We start from the raw sequence: 19,491 nt of genomic DNA, 5'->3' as shown, positions 1-19,491 counted from the left end.
GTTGAATGAAACCTGAACTCAGTATTGGACCTTGTTAAATGATATTGAGATGCCAGAAATTCTTAGAGATGATGTAAGGACTTTGGAGATATTGAAATTTTAGAATGAGTTTGTCATGTGCACCTAGAAGACACTCTCTTCACCAAAACTTTGGGAAATAAAACAGTGAGAAAATAGTCATCACTGACAAAAACTCTAATATCTATTCTCAGCAAAGGATGCTGGAGAGAGACACTGTTGAAATGCACTGCCTGTTTTCAATGAGAATGGAAAGATTTCAGAGTCGCAGGAACCAAGTTACAACATTTAACCACCAGAGGCAAAGTACATGATTATCATAATAGCCAACAGGATTGGTTCAGTAATCAGTACGATCTGATCTATAGTAATCTTTGGTGGAAACTAATTGGGCAGAAGGGAAGTTTCTGTCATGATGGAAATGTACTTTTTTTTTCAAAACTCCTCAAAGTGTGCACTTAAGATCAGTGTGTTTTACTATGTATAAATTATTAATCAATTTTTTTAAAAAAAATAATACCAACTTCTCTGGAATTCCAGAGATTTCTATTCCTGTCAAAGATTTAAATAATACAAGATGGTCATTCCTATTACATGACCATTTTACTTGGCAGTTTGGCCAGTTTAGAGGACAGAAAGGTCTTAGAAAATGACAAGGATTAACATAAGTTTAATCAGGTACTGACTCCAAGTGCAGATTCTTTTCCAGGATGACAAATTCTTATTGGAACAAATTAATACAATACCTAGTACTTGGTTTGCAGCTAAGAATCTAAGAAATCCATTTTTCTATCCCAGTTAAGATAAAACACCAGAAGCTTTTTATTTACTTTCACCTGCAGGGATAGCAGTACATATCACAATTTTGTGTCAGGGTTATGAGAACTCTGGCTCTATATTGCAATTTAGTGGTAGAGATTTTAATCATCTTATCATCCAATAGAACACTATGATGATTTGTTATCTTAATGACATTATGCCTATAGAACTTATGACAGATTTCTCAGGTGCTGTGGTAAAAAATACATTTCAGAGAATGAGAGAAAAGTATCATAAAAGCCCAGGAGTTTGCCATGTCAATGAAGTTTCTGGGGGTCCAGTAACTGGGGCATATCAAGATATCCCCTCCAAAGTGAAAAAATTGCCAAATGCATCAGTTAGCCATTGCTGTGTCACAAGACATCCCCAAACTCTGTGGCTTAAAATAGCAACCATTTTTTGTTATTGTAGCTCATCCGTTTCTGAGTTGGCTGATCTAGTCTGGACCCAGCTGGAGCAGCCTATCTGGAGCAGCTCTGCCCCATATGTCTCTCATCCACCTCTTGGTATCAGCAGACAAGGTAAGGTATGTTCTCATGACTACGGCAAAAGTACAAGGGAACAAGTGTGAACATACAAGGCCTCTTGAGGCCTAGGCCTGAAATCAGCTCACTGTCACTTCCACTTTATTCTATTGGCCAAAGCAAGTCATATAGTGCTGTGACTAAATCATGTCCCCCACAAAGACATGTTCAATCAAAACCCCCAGTCCTGTGGATATGAACCCATTTGTAAGTAGGATCCTTGAAGATGTTATTACATAAGATGAGGCCAAATGGAATCAGGGTGGGCCTTAATCCAATATGACTAGAGTCCTTATAAGCAGAGGAAATCTGACATAGTAAGTGTGGTAGGTTGAATTATGTACTAATTTAGACATGTTCTTGGTCTTGACCTGCATTCCTGTAGGTGTGAATCCATTGTAAATAGTATCTCTTGAACATGTTATTTTAGCTACTTTGTGGCCCAACTAAAAGAGGGTGGATCTTAATACAGATTACTAGAGTACTGTAGACGCAGAGGAAATTCCAACATAACCAGAGAAAACCACAAGAGGAGCCAGAAGCAAGAATTCAGCAGGAACCTGGAAGAAAAAGGAGAGGACATCACCATGTTGCACAAGACAGGGATAGAAGCCAAGGAATCCCAAGGATCACCAGCAGCTAGCACCAGAATGTTACAGACTTTGGAGAAAAAGCATCACCTTGCTGATGACTCGATTTTGGACTTCTCCTAGCCTCAAAACCACAAGCAAATAAATTCCTATTGTTTAAGCTGTATTTGTCATAGCAGCTCAGGAAAACTAAGGCAGTAGGAGACAGACAAGGAGAGAGATGGCCACGTGATGGGGGCAGAAACTGAGGCACAGATTGCCAGCAAGCCACCGCCAGAACACTATAGACTTCGGGGTAAGCATGATCCTGCTGACACTTTGATTTTCAACTTCTAGCCTCCCAAACTATGAGACAATAAATTCCTATTGTTTAAGCCAATTTTTCTGTAGCATTAGTTACAGCAGCCCTGACACACTAAGACACATGGTCAAAGCTAAAGCAGTTGGTAAGTACACCCCACCTAAAGTGGGAAGGAACTCCAACATTGCATAGCAAACTTTATAGATACATGGAAGGATGAAGAGAATAATGAAGAACTGGGGTCAAGAAGGCAACACACCAAATTGTATTTTGGACCCACCACCACCATCACTAAGAAAGAACAATTCTTGAAAAGTCTTGGGATTTGGGAGGTGTTGAATACCACATTCTGGTATGCATGCTGACCTATTTCCTGGATAAACCAAAAGGCTGCCAATTTTCTGTGGGCCCCAAATGAAAAGGTTTGCAACAACAGTGCAAACTGCTTTGCTATTTGCCTTAAACCAAGTAGATCCTCAATTTCTACACAAATCTGAATTCTGTATGATGCTGTAGAAAACAATAATATGAGAATCATAGTGGAAGCTCCTATGGTTTTTGAAGAAAAAGCAACAACTTTTCGGTAATTATTGCCTTTTAGAGAAAAAGATCTTGTTTTGCCATGGACCCTCAGAAATGAATTTGCGTTTCCTCAGCAGAAAAAGAACCCTCAACAAAAGAGGTATTAAATAAAGGCAAAGGGAATATAGAATGGGTAGTGAAAAAAAAAGTCATCAATCCCAGCTATTGACCAGTGCTGGCAATCGGACTATAGTCTCTATGTTTCCTTCATTTCTCTGTCATGTATTTTTAAAATATTCTAGTTGATTTCATTTTTTCCCTCCTTTTATCCCCTATTGAATACATGTTGTGTTGGTTAACTTTACAATTAGTGTTATTGTGACAATAGAATATTGAGAATATTGTTATTTTGAAGTGCTAGAAGAGGAATGGAAACTACCTAGAGAAGGAACTTAAAACTAGATATAATTACTTAGGAGAACTCTGGTTGCCTCTTTTTGTGACAAGATCGGTGCACTGCATTGGCTAGGAGACTCCTTTTATTTGATGTATAATGATAAACAGAAAGGTATTTATGAAGAGGTGGGCAAAAAAGGAGTAGACAAGAATGAAAATATGATCGTTTTTGTGTTTTTTTGTTTTGTGTTTGTTTGCCCAACATCTGAATTTTCTTCATCTGTGTGAATTTTGGTGGGATATGGGGTCTGTATTAGTTACCTATGGCTGCTGTAACAAATTACCACAACCAGTGGCTTAAAACAAGACAAATTTATTCTTTCACAGTCATGGAGGCCAGAAGTTCGGAATCAGTCTCCCTGGGCCCAAATTGAGCATCAGCAGGGCCCCAGTCCTCCAGAGGCTCCGGGGAGAACCTAGAACCTGGTTTCCGTGGCTTCTGGCTGCATCACTCTAACCTCTGCCTTCATGGTCACATCCCCTTCTCATCTTCTGTCTGCGTGTCAAATCTCTCTCCCCTTCTCTCTTATAAGGACACTTGTGATTGGCTTCAGGGCCCACAATGGATAATCCAGGATAGTCTCCTCTTGCCAAGACCCTAGATTCAATCACATCTGCAAAGTCTGTTTTACCATATAATGCAACATTCACAGGTTCCAGGGATTAGGACATGAATGTCTTTTGGGGGCCAATATTCAGCCTGCCACAGGAGCCCTCCATAAGCATTGAATCCCACAGAGTATATTATCCCGGAAATTTACTTTTACCCTGGAAAATGACTGCATTAGTTTCCCAGGGCTGCTGTAACAAATGACCACCAACCAGGTGGCTTAAAATAGAAATGTATTCTCTCACATTGTTCTGGAAGCTGGAAGTCTCAAGTCAAGGTTTCAGCAGGACCATGCTCCTTTGAATGGCTCTAGGGGAGAACACTTCCTTGCCTTTCCCAGTTTCTGGGTTGGTGGCATTCCTTGGCTTGTAGCAGCGTCACTTTCATCTCTGCCTCCATCTTTACCTGGGCTCCTTCCTTCCCTCTGTGTGTCTTTATGTGGCCCTCTTTTAAGGACACAAGTCAATGTGTTCAGAGCCCTCCCTAATCCAGTATGACCTCATATTAACTAATTACCTCTGCAAAGACCCTATTTCCAAATAAGGTCAAAACTCTGAGGTTCTGGAGGGGGCTCTATGAAAAAATAACCTACCCTAGAAACTCATCAAAATGATCTTTCAGCTGTCAGAGGAGAAAATATATTTGAATATGTGAAACTCATTTTCTTCCACAAGGAAGGCAAGACCTACAGTTTATGAAATAGTGTAAATCAATATGGAATAATAATTAAGATGAGCGTGTAGCATAAATAATTGTGCCTGGTATATGATCATCAATGCTGAATGAGACAAGTGCATGTAAAAACCCCTGTCTACAGATTCAGAAGCCTGGGTTCAAAACCTGGCAATGCCACTAGGCAGCTGCGTGACTTTAGGAAATTCTTTTCACTCTGTGGACCTCAGTTTACTCATCTGAGGAGTGAAAAGTTAGACTAGGCTGGTTGATCACTAAGGTTCTTTCTAAACCTAACATTCTATGATTTCAGAATCATATGGTCAGCCCATAGATGATGAAATTTATTTTATCAGCAAGGTGCAGAGGTTTCTGCTATTTAGCAGATGTTCATGTTGCAGATAACTGGTGATAACTGGAATACAGAAGATTCAGCTTTCTGTTGAACCTGGCGTATTAGTGGTGGGAGATTTGAATTCTACCTTTACACGTTTGATTTATATGCAAGAATTGGAAAACTGACTCATACTTGCCTTTAATGATGCATCTTCCCATCAAGTTCAGTTGTCTGGGAAGCAGGAGACTCAGTTCAAACCCCTTGATCTAACATATTATTGCTTCTGAATACTCATCATCCCAGAAGTCTTCATTAAGGCAGAGGATATCTTTTAAATTAAAGTATGAAGAGGAAAACATTCTGAATGTGCTTTGCAAAATCATTCAGGCTCCTTATTAATATCCATGTCCAGTGTCACTGAAAGAGGCAGCTGAATCTGCCATGTTTGAGAGAAACTGAGGGACAGACCCAAGAGACATGGGTTAAGTGCTGGCACTGGGGAGTATGGAGAAACATAAATCAAGAAATAAGACCATAGTTTCCCTCGCTTTAAAAAAAGGCTGTAGCATGAAAGAACAGTCAGCTAATGTCCACAGCAGAGTTAAGACATATCCACTAAGATTAATCCTTTTTTAGAAACATCCTTTGTTCTCAGAAAGAAGTGTAGTTATTAGTTATAAAAAAGTGTCTAGGATGTCAATGAGAAGCAACCACAAAGACTTTGGAAGGAGCAGATTTCTGGATACTTCTGTAAGTAAGTCCTTAGACATAGGATCAGGGTCAAGTAAACCAATTAAAAATTCATTTTCAATAATCAGTGTCCCATTGTATAAAACTGTGGCTTATGAGGGGGGACAGTGGGATTGAGGGGAGCCATAGGGATCACACCCCCGTTTGTCTAGTTTGTGGATGGATGAGTGGAAAGGTGGGGGAAGGAAACAAACAAACAGACAGACAAGGGCGCCCAGTGTTCTTTTTTACTTTAGTTGCTCTTTTTCACTTTAATTATTATTCTGGTTATTTGTGTGTGTGTGGTAATGAGGGTGTCGGGGATTGATTTAGGTGATGAATGTACAACTATGTAATGGTACTGTGAACAATCAAATGTACAATTTGTTTTGTATGACTGCGTGGTATGTGAATATATCTCAATAAAATGAATAATAAAAAAAAATTAAAGCAAAAAATAAATAAATAATCAGTGTCCCACTGCTATGTGATGGGAACAGTGGGAATTTAAGGCACTTCATTCCAGCTGGGAATTTGCCCAAAACATTTCCCTGCCTCTAAAAATTAGCCTAGCTTATTATCCAAGGTAAATGCTTTACTTTTACTGTCAAATCAACTGAAAGTAACTAGACATTGGCATTATTATCAGAGAGAGAAGGCACTGTAGTTAGTTACCAGTGGTCTTAAGAGAGTCATTTTATTTTATGATGAATATTTTCATAACAAACTAGGAAATAGAGCCATTTCTTCACGTAGTATTTTTCATTGTTCAATCCTAATGGTTACCTGGAGAAACAATTTCTAGTTTAAAAATTTCATGTTAAGATAGTTTTAAAGGAAAGAGGTCTCAATAACATTTCCTCATAGATTTCCAATTATCTAATTTAAACCAGAAGTATAATATGAAAGTATAATGCTGAACTAATATGATTCTAGAAACTAAGCTTTACAGTTGCTAAGTCGAGTCTGCTTAAATCTAAGCAGGAAGGAACTAGAAAACTGTCATTTAAAACAACTAAGTTTATACTTTCTAAGAGGTTGAGGTTTTGAATTCACTTTTGGGAAGCAGAGCCTCTCTCTAAACCTGCACAGCCCAGAGTTGTGGGGGCAAGAAGCACAAGTACCCCAAGAGGATACCTGGGAAAGATGGTAAGCAGGACCACTTCTGATTTCTACCCCTGCTTCCCAGCCCCATGTATTTTACCTCTGCACCATATACAGATCTTTGCTTTAAAGTATACACTGCAGATACACAAATTATCTCATGTCCATATAATAGAATACTACTCAGCAATAAAAAATAGTGACTATTGGTATGCACAACAACATGGATGAATCTTGAGATAAATACAATAACCGAAAGATGCCAAACAGAGCACATAATGTGCGATTCCATTTATGGAAAATTTTATTAAATCTAAACTAATCTATCATAACAGAAAGCAGATAGCAATTTCCTAGTGATGGGGTGGAGGAGCAGAGGGGCGAGGCACAAGGAAGGGATTACTAAAGGGCATGAGAGAAATTGGAGATGATGGGTATGTTCACTGTCTTCGCTGTGGTGATGGTTTCATGGATGTACACATATGCCAAAGTCGATAAAATTATACACTTTAAATACATGCATTTATGGCATGTCAATTATACCTTAATTAAGCCATTAACAAATAAAAGCACATACTGTACCATGGAGAAGATCATACTTTCTGCATAAACTGTCACCTTAGAGCTGGTGCTTCAGCTGTGCATTTACCATGCTGTATCAATTTTCTAGGGACGCCATAACAAATTACCAAAAATTGAGTGCTTAAAACAACATAAATGTATTCTCTCACAGTTCTGGAGACTAGAAGTCTGAAATCAAGGTGTCTGCAGGGCTGTGATCCCTCTGAAGCCTGTAGGGGAGAATCTTTCCTTGCTTCCTGCAGCTTGTGGTGGCTGGAAATCCTTGGCATGGCTTGGCTGGTGGCAGCATCACTCCAATGACCTCATCTTAATTGATTACCTCTGCAAAGACCCTATTGCCAAACAAGGTGACATTCAGAGGTAGTGGGGTTAGGACTGGAACCTGTCTTTTGGGTGGACACAATTCAACCCACAGCACGGGCCATTCCAACACTAAGGGACTGGAAGCTTCTCGATTTTTCAGGATATGAAACCACCATTGGATTCTATGGTTGTGGGCCACTCCTGCATATCCTTTGTAAATGTAAATGCACATCCTTTGTAAAATGTCCCTTGATCTGTTGTGATGTTATTTGGGATTCTATGTCAATGGATCAGATACTTCATATGCTCTGGAATATGGGGCTGGCTGAGTTCCTGAGGGCAGGAAAGGCAAATATATACCCAGATTATGTGCCTATTTCTTTTAGAATGAATCACTGCTTTCCCCTCACACCCTGCACCCACTCCAAAGATGGAAAGGATCCAATGTAGTCAACTTGCCAGCAAGAGGTTGATCAGTCTCCTCAAGGAATGGTGCCATATCAAGGGCTCAGCCTTGGTTTCTGTTGTTGGAAACATGGATATTTGGTGGCAGCAATAACTGGAATAAGCCTTGGTAAGTGGGAGACCCAGCTGTTGGGCCCATACATAGCTTCCATCACTGTCCCCATGACAGCTTTCTTCACACACCCCACCATGCCAGCACTAGGGTGGGTGATGAGTGGAGAGTGGCAGGTGCCAACCAACTTAGTCATTTTGTCTACCTGGTTGTTGGATGCATCTTCCCAGGTGAATGCTTTCTATTGGGTATTGATTTATTTTGCTAGGCTGCTTAAAACAGATACCATGAAATAGCTTGACTTAAACAAAGGGAATTTATTAGCTTACAGTTTGAGACTGTGAAAACGTCCAAATCAAGGCATCATCAAGACAATGCTTTCTTCCTAAAGACCGGCTGCCAGTGATCCTTGGCTCCTCTGCCCCATGGCAAGGCACATGGTGGTGTCTGCTTGTCTTTCCCTTCTCTTCCAGGTTTTCTTGATTTTAGCTTCTTGCTTCCATGGCTTTCTCTCTCTTTATCTGAATTTCATTCTTTTATAAAGGCTTTCAGTAGTAAGATTAAGACCCATCCTGAATAGGTAGGTCATACCTTAACTGAAGTAACCTCATCAAAAATGTCCTGCTTACAATGGGTTTACAGTCACGGGAGTGGATTAGATTTAAGAACACACAATACAAAGATCTTTACTCTTGTTGCCCACTCCCATATGTCCAGTCACATGCCTCCACACCAGACTTGCTTTTCGCCAGTCTTCCAATATTTCTTTTTTAAGGTTCTTAACCAGATAGTCAGTCCTTTCACCATTGCCAATATGGACACAGCGCCATACACAGGTCTTTCCTTTAAAGTGTATACTGTATCCTGGAGCAGGGTACTCTATCTGCATACTATAATCGCTAAGCTAGAACTTTAGATTTGCATTTAACTGGCTATTCCAGGCTAGCACCTCCTGGGCAGTGCAGTATATATTGAAAGTGGATGGCCAGATGCACCAGCTGAAGTTATGTCCATTTGGTAGTTTACCCCTCATCACTGCCTTTCAAAGCCACCCTAGAGTGGAACTGAAGTGCAGGCACTGTTCATTTTTGGTTGTATCCACATATCAGGCTGTCCCATCCATGAAATTAGCTCAGGCTTTTTCCACCTCTGACAATGGTCATAAGAGGTCTAGAACACTATAGTTTTTTAAATGTTGCTGATGTGATGAGTCCTTGAAATTTCACAGGACTTATCTTCCATCCTCTGGAGCAAATGTGTCATTTCAAGATATCCAATGTTCTAGCCACTACTTGCTCATGTGGTCTGATTTAGTATTATGTCATAGGTATAGTTGATCAGTGTGACATTCTTCGGGATGTCCAGATGTCCAAATCTCTTTGATGACAGAGGGTAGGACAGTCAGCATGGGTCTGAGGGAAAACTGTAAATGTATATTGCTGCCCTTTTCATACAAATATGAACTTTTTATAATGCTCTTTTCCTGATAAGAATGGAAAAAATTTGATCAAGTCTATGGAAGTCTACAATCATCCTGCAGGTGTCATTCGATTTTTTCAGGACCAACACAGGTGATTTAAATGAAGATGTGATGGAAACCATCACCCTGTATCCTTTAAGGTTTTTAAGGGTGGCACTAATTGCTGGAATTCCTCCTTAAATATGATAATGTGCTTTACTTATTAACTTGACCAGTGGAATTGGGGGGTGGGGTGGGCAGCAGTTTCAGAGGCTGCCATTTGGCCTTCTGCAATAATGTAACTCCACAAACCCCACGGACACACTGAGATCCGGGCCTGGGCCAAGACTCCATTTATTACCTGGAATCCATTGCCCCCACTCGAATGGGGGAGCCATGATGACACTTTAGATCTCTGGATATCGATGTCAACTCAGGCTCTGGGAATAATAGTCTTCACAGTGTTTCGCTAGTCACCTTTTTCCAGTAGAGTTGTCTGAGTAAATGGCCACAGGTGCCTTTGGGGAAGGACCGGATACATGTACACTTCCTTCCTTCTGGGGACCTGGCCTCTTGGTCAATTAATGGGCTTCATGTCAGAAAACTGGCTCAGGTCTGGAAACTGGGAAAAGAATCATGACATTTTATTGGGGCAACTTCCCTCAGGCTTCTGTCATCCACCCATGATTTCTTTTGTTTCTGTAGATTGAATAGGACCCTTGTTGTCCATTTATTTTGGCCGTTGGGATTATTCCATTAATGATCTTCACTAATGATCTCCATTATTCTTCGTGGGTCAGGACTTGGCTTCCCCCTTAATCTTACCACTCATGATAATTGCATCCACTAGGCTTCTGATCTTCCTTCACCAGTTGATCTTTGTTCTTTTAGGGTCCTGTTCCGGTTTGCTAATGCTGCCATTTTCCAAAATACCAGAAATGGATTGGTTTTTGTAAAGGAGGTTTATTTGGTTACAAATTTACAGTCTGAAGGCCATGAAAATGTCCAAATTAAGGCACCAACTCAAGTATACCTTCACCAAAGGAAAGCCAGTGGCGTCTGGAAAACCTCTGTTAGCTAGGAAGGTATATGGCTGGCTTCCGCTGATCCTGGGTTGTAGTCTAGCTCCTCTCTTGGCAACTGTGTGCTCTTCAAAATGTTGCTGTTGGGGTGTTTTGTCCTCTCTTAGCTTCTCTGGAGCAAAGTGTCAGCAAAAGTCTGCTTTCAATAGCCATCTCCAAAATGTCTCTCTTGGCTGTAGCAGTGAGTTCCTTCTGTCTGAACTCTTATAGGGCCCAGTAAACTAATCAAGACCCAGGCTGAATGGGTGGGGCCACACCTCCATGGAAATAATCTAGTCAAGGGTAGTACCCACAGTTGGGTGGGTCACATCTCCATGGAAACACTCAATCAAGAGGTCACACCCTAATCAGAGAGATTAATCAATCTGCTCCCACAAGATTGCATTAAAGAACATGGCATTTTGGGGAACATAATACATCCAAACTGGCACAGGTCCTATTATCTCCATTGCTATCAAAGAGCCCAGCTCTATAAAGGCATCTCCTACCATCAGCCCTGGCCTAGAAGGGCTGTTGGCACCACTGTCACCAAAGCAGTCCTCATTGCTTTGTTGTATTTTCTGGGCCCTCCCATAGAATACAGTCCTCTGATGGGGCTTCTGGCCTTATTTAGTATATCCACACTAGCATGCCCAGTTCTCTGCCCCTGTTACTACCTCCTTCCACAGTCTCAGACAGCAATTCTGGCATATCTACTCCAGTGTAGGCCATCACTTTTTCCATGCTCCCAGGCACTGGCCTAGTAAAGTATTTACACAATCTTCTAGGGTCCTTGCCAGAGAGTTAAATCCTGTATCTGTATCTGAGTGCTACCAACTTCATGAACAAATAGCCAAATTTTCTATGCTTTCTGTCTCTATTCGCCTCTCTGATTCTGCTTTTTGATGTTTTGTTAAATATTGAACACAAAAGAATATAACATTTAGAAGTAGGGAGAATAAAAATAAAATGAAAATTTGAATATCTATTTCCAGTTTAAGAAACAGATTTGTATTATTACTATTGAGAAGCCTACAAGGTCTCCCCATCCTTCTTCCTGGTAATAAATGTTCTAAATTTTGTGTTTATCTTTTCCTTGTTAATTGATATATTATCACATATGTATGCATAAACAATATATTGTTCCGTTTTGCATGTTTTAAGACTTTACATAACTGAAATAGTACTATATTCTTCTGTGTCTTCCTTTTTCCTAAAACTATGTTACATGAACATTATGTTCCTGAAATTCATTCCTCAACATTATGTTCCTGGAATGCACCTCCCCCTTCACACCTTCACCCATGTTAAAGTATGCAGTTCATTTATTTTCACTGCTTTATGACATTCCATTTTATGAACACTATTTGTCAATTCTCCCATTAAAAGAAATTTGAGTTGCTTTTACTTTTGCTATTTCAAACACTGATGCTTTGATTATAGTTGTTCATGTCTCCCGGGGCACATATGTAAGAATATCTCAAGGGTACATGCCAAGGAAGATTTTATGAATTATTTTAGCCCAATGAAAATTGAATTATATTGTCTCCCAGCTGGACAATTTACCATTACAGTTGACACAAGATAAAAGGGAAAAACTGACTACTCTGAAAACTCCTGTATAAATTTATAAAAATGTTTTAACCTCTTCCCAAAAAGAAAATGCTAAGCTCAGACAATTTTAGAATTGAGTGTTACAAAAAAAAATCCAAGGAATGAACAATTCTAATCTTACACACACACTTTAGGAATATAGAAAGATAGAACCACCTTCAATTTATTTTATGAGACTTGATTATTCGTGATACTAAACCATACAAGAAAAAAATTTACAGAACAATCTTACCATGAACATAGATGTAAAAATTCTAAATAGAGTATTAGTAACCAAATTTGGCAATATATATGTATATATAAAATATATATATACATTATATATAAAATTACCCTTCATCATTAAGACAGGTTTATCCCAGGAATATAGGAATAGCTTAATACTAGAATATAGTCATATTAATAAATTAAATAAAAATACATAACTTCTGTGAAATTAGGAACCCACTACTTAATAAATCAGGCCCTCAAATTGACACTTGCCCTCTTGAAACTTAGGGTTATAAATGGGAAGCTGAGCCCTCTTATAATTATGCCTAAGAGGCACTGCCAGAGAACCTCTTTTGTTTCTCAAATGTGGCCTTTCTCTCTCTAAGTCCAACTTGGCAGATAAATTCGTTAACCTCCCCACCATGAGGGACATGTCTCCCAGGGGAATGAATCTCCCTGGCAATGTGGGACATGATTCCCAGGAATGAGCCTAGCCCTGGCAGTGAGGGATTGAAAATGCCTACTTGAACAAAAGAGGGAAAAAAGAAAAATAATAAGCTGAGTTCAAGTGACTGAGAGATCCCAAGTAGAGCCGAGAGGCTATCTTTAGAGGTTTCTGTTAAGCAAGCTCCAGCTAGATATCCCAAATGGCCACTGTATGCCATGCCCTTACCAAAAGTAGTCCCCAAATACCTAGGTACCTACCTGAGATTCTATAAAAGATACACTCACTAAATTTTCTCTCTCAGAAACTTAAATCCACCAGAGTGTTCCTATGCAGACAAGTCCTAAAACCCAGAGGCAACAGTCTCTTTAAGAACAACAACTAAATGGAATCGAATTGAGAATTCAGAGATAGACCCTCAGATCTATGGCCGACTGATCTTTGATAAGGCCCCCAAAGTCACCGAACTGAGCCATAATGGTCTTTTCAACAAATGGGGCTGGGAGAGTTGGATATCCATATCCAAAAGAATGAAAGAGGACCCCTACCTCACCCCCTACACAAAAATTAACTCAAAATGGACCAAAGATCTCAATATAAAAGAAAGTACCATAAAACTCCTAGAAGATAATGTAGGAAAACATCTTCAAGACCTTGTATTAGGCGGCCACTTCCTAGACGTTACACCCAAAGCACAAGCAACAAAAGAGAAAATAGATAAATGGGAACTCCTCAAGCTTAGAAGTTTCTGCACCTCAAAGGAATTTCTCAAAAAGGTAAAGAGGCAGCCAACTCAATGGGAAAAAATTTTTGGAAACCATGTATCTGACAAAAGACTGATATCTTGCATATACAAAGAAATCCTACAACTCAATGCCAATAGTACAGACAGCCCAATTATAAAATGGGCAAAAGATATGAAAAGACAGTTCTCTGAAGAGGAAATACAAATGGCCAAGAAACACATGAAAAAATGTTCAGCTTCACTAGCTATTAGAGAGATGCAAATTAAGACCACAATGAGATACCATCTAACACCGGTTAGAATGGCTGCCATTAAACAAACAGGAAACTACAAATGCTGGAGGGGATGTGGAGAAATTGGAACTCTTATTCATTGTTGGTGGGACTGTATAATGGTTCAGCCACTCTGGAAGTCAGTCTGGCAGTTCCTTAGAAAACTAGAGATAGAGCTACCATTCGATCCAGCGATTGCACTTCTCGGTATATACCCGGAAGATCGGAAAGCAGTGACACGAACAGATATCTGCACGCCAATGTTCATAGCAGCATTATTCACAATTGCCAAGAGATGGAAACAACCCAAATGTCCTTCAACAGATGAGTGGATAAATAAAATGTGGTATATACACACGATGGAATACTACGTGGCAGTAAGAAGGAACGATCTGGTGAAACATATGACAACATGGATGAACCTTGAAGACATAATGCTGAGCGAAATAAGCCAGGCACAAAAAGAGAAATATTATATGCTACCACTAATGTGAACTTTGAAAAATGTAAAACAAATGGTTTATAATGTAGAATGTAGGGGAACTAGCAGTAGAGAGCAATTAAGGAAGGGGGAACAATAATCCAAGAAGAACAGATAAGCTATTTAACATTCTGGGGATGCCCAGAAATGACTATGGTCTGTTAATTTCTGATGGATGTAGTAGGAACAAGTTCACTGAAATGTTGCTATAGTATGTAACTTTCTTGGGGTAAAGTAGGAACATGTTGGAAGTTAAGCAGTTATCTTAGGTTAGTTGTCTTTTTCTTACTCCCTTGCTATGGTCTCTTTGAAATGTTCTTGTATTGTATGTTTGTTTTCTTTTTAACTTTTTTTTTTCATACAGTTGATTTGAAAAAAGAAGGGAAAGTTAAAAAAAGAAAAAAGACAAACAAGGAAAAAAAAAAAAAAAAAAAAAAAGATGTAGTGCCCCCTTGAGGAGCCTGTGGAGAATGCAGGGGTATTCGCCTACCCCACCTCCATGGTTGCTAACATGACCACAGACATAGGGGACTGGTGGTTTGATGGGTTGAGCCCTCTACCATAAGTTTTACCCTTGGGAAGACGGTTGCTGCAAAGGAGAGGCTAGGCCTCCCTGTATTTGTGCCTAAGAGTCTCCTCCTGAATGCCTCTTTGTTGCTCAGATGTGGCCCTCTCTCTCTGGCTAAGCCAACTTGAAAGGTGAAATCACTGCCCTCCCCCCTACGTGGGATCAGACACCCAGGGAAGTGAATCTCCCTGGCAACGTGGAATATGACTCCCGGGGAGGAATGCAGACCCGGCATCGTGGGATGGAGAACATCTTCTTGACCAAAAGGGGGATGTGAAAGGAAATGAAATAAGCTTCAGTGGCAGAGAGATTCCAAAACGAGCCGAGAGATCACTCTGGTGGGCACTCTTACGCACACTTTAGACAACCTTTTTTAGGTTCTAAAGAATTGGGGTAGCTGGTGGTGGATACCTGAAACTATTAAACTACAACCCAGAACCCATGAATCTCGAAGACAGTTGTATAAAAATGTAGCTTATGAGGGGTGACAGTGGGATTGGGAATGCCATAAGGACCAAACTCCACTTTGTCTAGTTTATGGATCGATGTGTAGAAAAGTAGGGGAAGCAAACAAACAGACAAAGGTACCTAGTGTTCTTTTTTACTTCAATTGCTTTTTTTCACTCTAATTATTATTCTTGTTATTTTTGTGGGTGTGCTAATGAAGGTGTCAGGGATTGATTTAGGTGATGAATGTACAACTATGTAATGGTACTGTAAACAATCGAAAGTACAATTTGTTTTGTATGACTGCGTGGTATGTGAATATATCTCAATAAAATGATGATAAAAAAAAAAAAACATAAAAAAAAAAAAAAAAAAAAAAAAAAAAGAACAACAACTAGATACAGCCCCTGTCCCCATAATGTCAACACCCCCTTTTAATATGAACAAATTAGGGTGCTCTCTGCCTAGACACCCCTGAAGATGGAGAAAGAGATTAAGTGAAAGGAAGGGGTAGCAACAAACAAGATAAGATTTAACAAAGGTCTATGAATACTGAAACTTTATATAAATATATATATATATTTTAGATGTTGGGGTGTTGGAATAGCTGTAAGGAGGCAAATGACATGATGGAACTGTAACAAATAACATCCTTTGAAATTTGTTCTATAGCTACTCATTGAATTGTGCTTTGAAAGTCTTCACCTTTCTGTATATACCTTACATTTCATAATAAGTAAAGAACTGAAACTGTGGAACTGTAACCCATAACATTTTTTGAAATTACCTATATAACTGCTTGTTGAGCTGTATATTGAAAGTTAACACCTTTCTGTATGTATATTTTACAATAATGGAAATAGCTGAAGTTGTGGAAATGTGACCCACGACATTATTTGAAATTTATTCTCTATTTGTTAAATCATACTTTAAAAGTTACCACTGTTATGTATATATGTTAAAGTTCACAATAAAAAATGTCTTAAAAACACATAATCATGAATAGACACAAAATTGTTTAATAAAATGTAATATCCATTTTTGATTAGAGCTCTTCTGAAAAGGAAGGAACTTTATTAACCTAATAATGGATATCTATCCCATAACAAATATCATAATTAATAGTGAAATAGTAGAAGCATTCCCTTTAAGATGAGGAACAAGGAACCCAGTACCATTACTTTTATTCAAAATTGTATTGAAGTTCTTGGCCAGTGCAATAAAGCAAGAAAAAGAAACAAAAAGATTTTTTTAGAATAAGCAAAACTGACATGGTATGTAAAATGGTATGATTGTTTAGACAGAAAATCCCAAAGTATCTACAGATAAATTGTACAAATTAACAAGACAATTTTGTAACATTCCTCAGAGTCCCAGTTGGTACCTGTACCCAAAGATCTGAAGCATCATCATGTCCCCTCCCATTAGAATGGGGGCATGTGGAGAACAAGTAATAAATGGAGTTCTGTTGCAGGTCTAGACACAGTGGGCCCACTGGGTTTATGGATTCCCATGGTCCTCATTTCTCTGGTTCCTAAATGTATAATTGGAATGTACATACTTGGTAGTTGGCGCAGCACCCACGTGTGCTTGTTGACTTATGAGGTAAGAGTTGTAACAGTGTGTAATGCTGGGTGGAAGCCTCTGAAACTGCCCTGGCTCCCAGAGAGATAGTAAATAAAAAGCATTATCATATCCTGGAGTGTAGGAAATAGCAGAAAGCAGTACCACTCTTAAATACCTAAAGGATTCAGGGGTGAAGGCCCTCATCATAAGTTTGTTTAATTCACCCCTGAATCTGCCCCCTGCAAAAACTAAATGGAACCCGTACAACAGTTGACTACTGTAAAATCAACATAGTAGCCCCAAAAGTAGCCATTGTGCCAAAAGTGGTATCTTTGAGCAGATAAATGTAGCCCCAGGAATAAGACATGTGACTATTGATTCCACAAATGTGTTCTTTTCCACCCCATCAGAAATATCATCAGAAACATTTCAGACCGGATATCAATATACATTTACAGTTTTGTTCCAGCACTCATACTCTCTGTCATTACACAGTCTACTAGAATCTGGACTATTCACCCTGGTCCACCGTATCATTGATAGCACGATTATCAGATAGCAAGAAATGGCTAGCATGTTGGAAGTGTTAGAAAGACACATGTACCAGAAAGGGCAAAGGGGCTTGTGATATCAGTAAAAACTTTAGGGATCCTGTGGTCTGGGGCATGCTGGGACATCACCTCCAAAGTAAGGGACCAAATATTGCTTCTTGCACCAACCACATCAAAGAAAAAAAAACACTTAAGTTATATTTGTCAGGTTCTAGAGGCAACATATTCCACGCCTAAAACTATTGCTGCATTCCACATACTGGGTGATGTGAAAGGCTCCTAGCTTTGTGCGGGACCTAGAGCAGTAAAGTGCTCTACAGCTGCTACAGACCAAACCATTAGATGTTATTATATTATACTATATATAACACCTCTATGATATTAAAGGTATCTGTGGTGGGAAAAGATGCCATGTGGCAAGCCCTAATATGAAAATCACAAGGTGGACATGACAAGGTGTTATGGTTTGCTAAAGCTGCTGTTATACAAAACACCAGAAATGGATTGGCTTCTATAATGGGGATTTATTAGGTTACAAATTTACAGCTCTAAGGCCATTAAAGTGTCCAAACTAAGGCATCAACAAGAGGATATCTTCACTGAAGAAAGGCCGATGATGTCCAGAACACCTCTGTCATCTGGGAAGGCATGTGGCTGGCATCTGCTGGTCCTTTACTCCTGGGTTCTGGTTTCAAAATGGTTTCCTCCAAAATGTCTCTTGGCTGGCATCTCTCTTAGCTTCTCTCTCTCAGCTCCTGTGCATCCTTGCTTGTTCTCCTGGGATGTTTCTCTCTAAGCATCTGGGGATCCTCTCTTAGCTTCCTCAGGTCAACCTCTGGGCTTAATCTTTTAACTTAGCATCTCTAAATGTCTTTTGTTCTGCATCTCCATGCATCTGGGTCTGTGTCAGCTCTTAGCTTCTCCTGGGGAGCAAACTCTGGATTACATATCTTAGCTCCTCACCAAAATGTCTCTCTCAGCTTCCCTGAGCTCCTTCTCTCTGAGCTCTCTTAAAGGACTCCAGTAAAGTAATCAAGACCCACCCTGAATGGATGTGGTCCCATCTCCATGGAAATAATCTAATCAAAGTTCCCACCCACAATTGGGTGGGTCACAACTCCATGGAAACAATGGAATCAAAAGATCCCACCCATAATAGAGCTGCCTCCACAAGACTGCATTAAAGAACATGAATTTTTATGGGGTACATAACAGACTCAAGCCAGCACACAGGGCCATGTCATCTGCATTAGAGTATTATTTGAAAATTACTCCTGGTATGTCTCTAGACTGTGGTAAAGATGCAACACCTGACTATGTGAGACCAAGTGACCAGGAAGTCAAATTTGCCCATCATGCACTGGGTTCTTTCAAACCCATCAAGTTCAAACAGGCCAAGCAAAAATTCACTTTGAGATGTAAGTGCTATGTCTGAGATTAAATACACACAGAACAAAAAGTAAAAGCTAACTGCACAAACAGGTAACCCAGACCTATATATCAAATACCATTGTTGAACTAGAGCCTCTGCCTCACCTGGTACCTATTGCTGAAAGGAAGATCCCTTTTGACCAGCTGACAGAGGAGGAAAAAGTCCTATTTGGTTCACAAGTGAGTCAGCTCAATATCTGAGTGTAAACTATAAATAGACAACAAAAGAATTACAGTTGCACTCAAGGGAGGCCTTTAAAGATAGTAGTGAGGGAAAAAATCTCAATGGGTAGAACTTTATTCAGTGCATCTGGTCATCCACTACGTGAAGAAAGAAAAGTTGCCTGGAGAGTAAATAGGCTATAGGGAATGATGTGGCCAGCTAATCATAGACTGGGAAGGAAAAAGATTAGAAGACTGATGACAAGGAGGTCTGGAATAGAAGCATGTGGTTAGAAATATGGGAATAGGCATGAAGCATGAAAATCATCAAATTGCATGTTAACACCCAACAGAAAGCATTTGGAAGAGCAACAAAATAACCAGGTAGAAAAAAT

The 19,491-nt window shown here is 39.5% G+C and overlaps 1 long non-coding RNA gene across 1 annotated transcript in view; it reads left to right on the top strand.

Annotated features, from left to right (window-relative positions):
- Positions 1-19,491, top strand: part of LOC119533856 — a 46,063-nt gene that overhangs the window by 21,369 nt on the left and 5,203 nt on the right. Inside the window, exons 2-4 of the long non-coding RNA XR_005216910.1 lie at positions 1,249-1,358; positions 7,954-8,141; positions 9,576-9,692. This is a non-coding gene — a long non-coding RNA (uncharacterized LOC119533856). The remainder of the gene's footprint in view (positions 1-1,248; positions 1,359-7,953; positions 8,142-9,575; positions 9,693-19,491) is intronic.

The sequence above is a fragment of the Choloepus didactylus genome, chromosome 5 (assembly GCF_015220235.1).
Source record: "Choloepus didactylus isolate mChoDid1 chromosome 5, mChoDid1.pri, whole genome shotgun sequence".
Lineage (NCBI taxonomy): Eukaryota > Metazoa > Chordata > Mammalia > Pilosa > Megalonychidae > Choloepus > Choloepus didactylus.
Note: the sequence above shows the minus strand (reverse complement) of the source record. Positions and strands in the feature narration are given on the sequence as shown.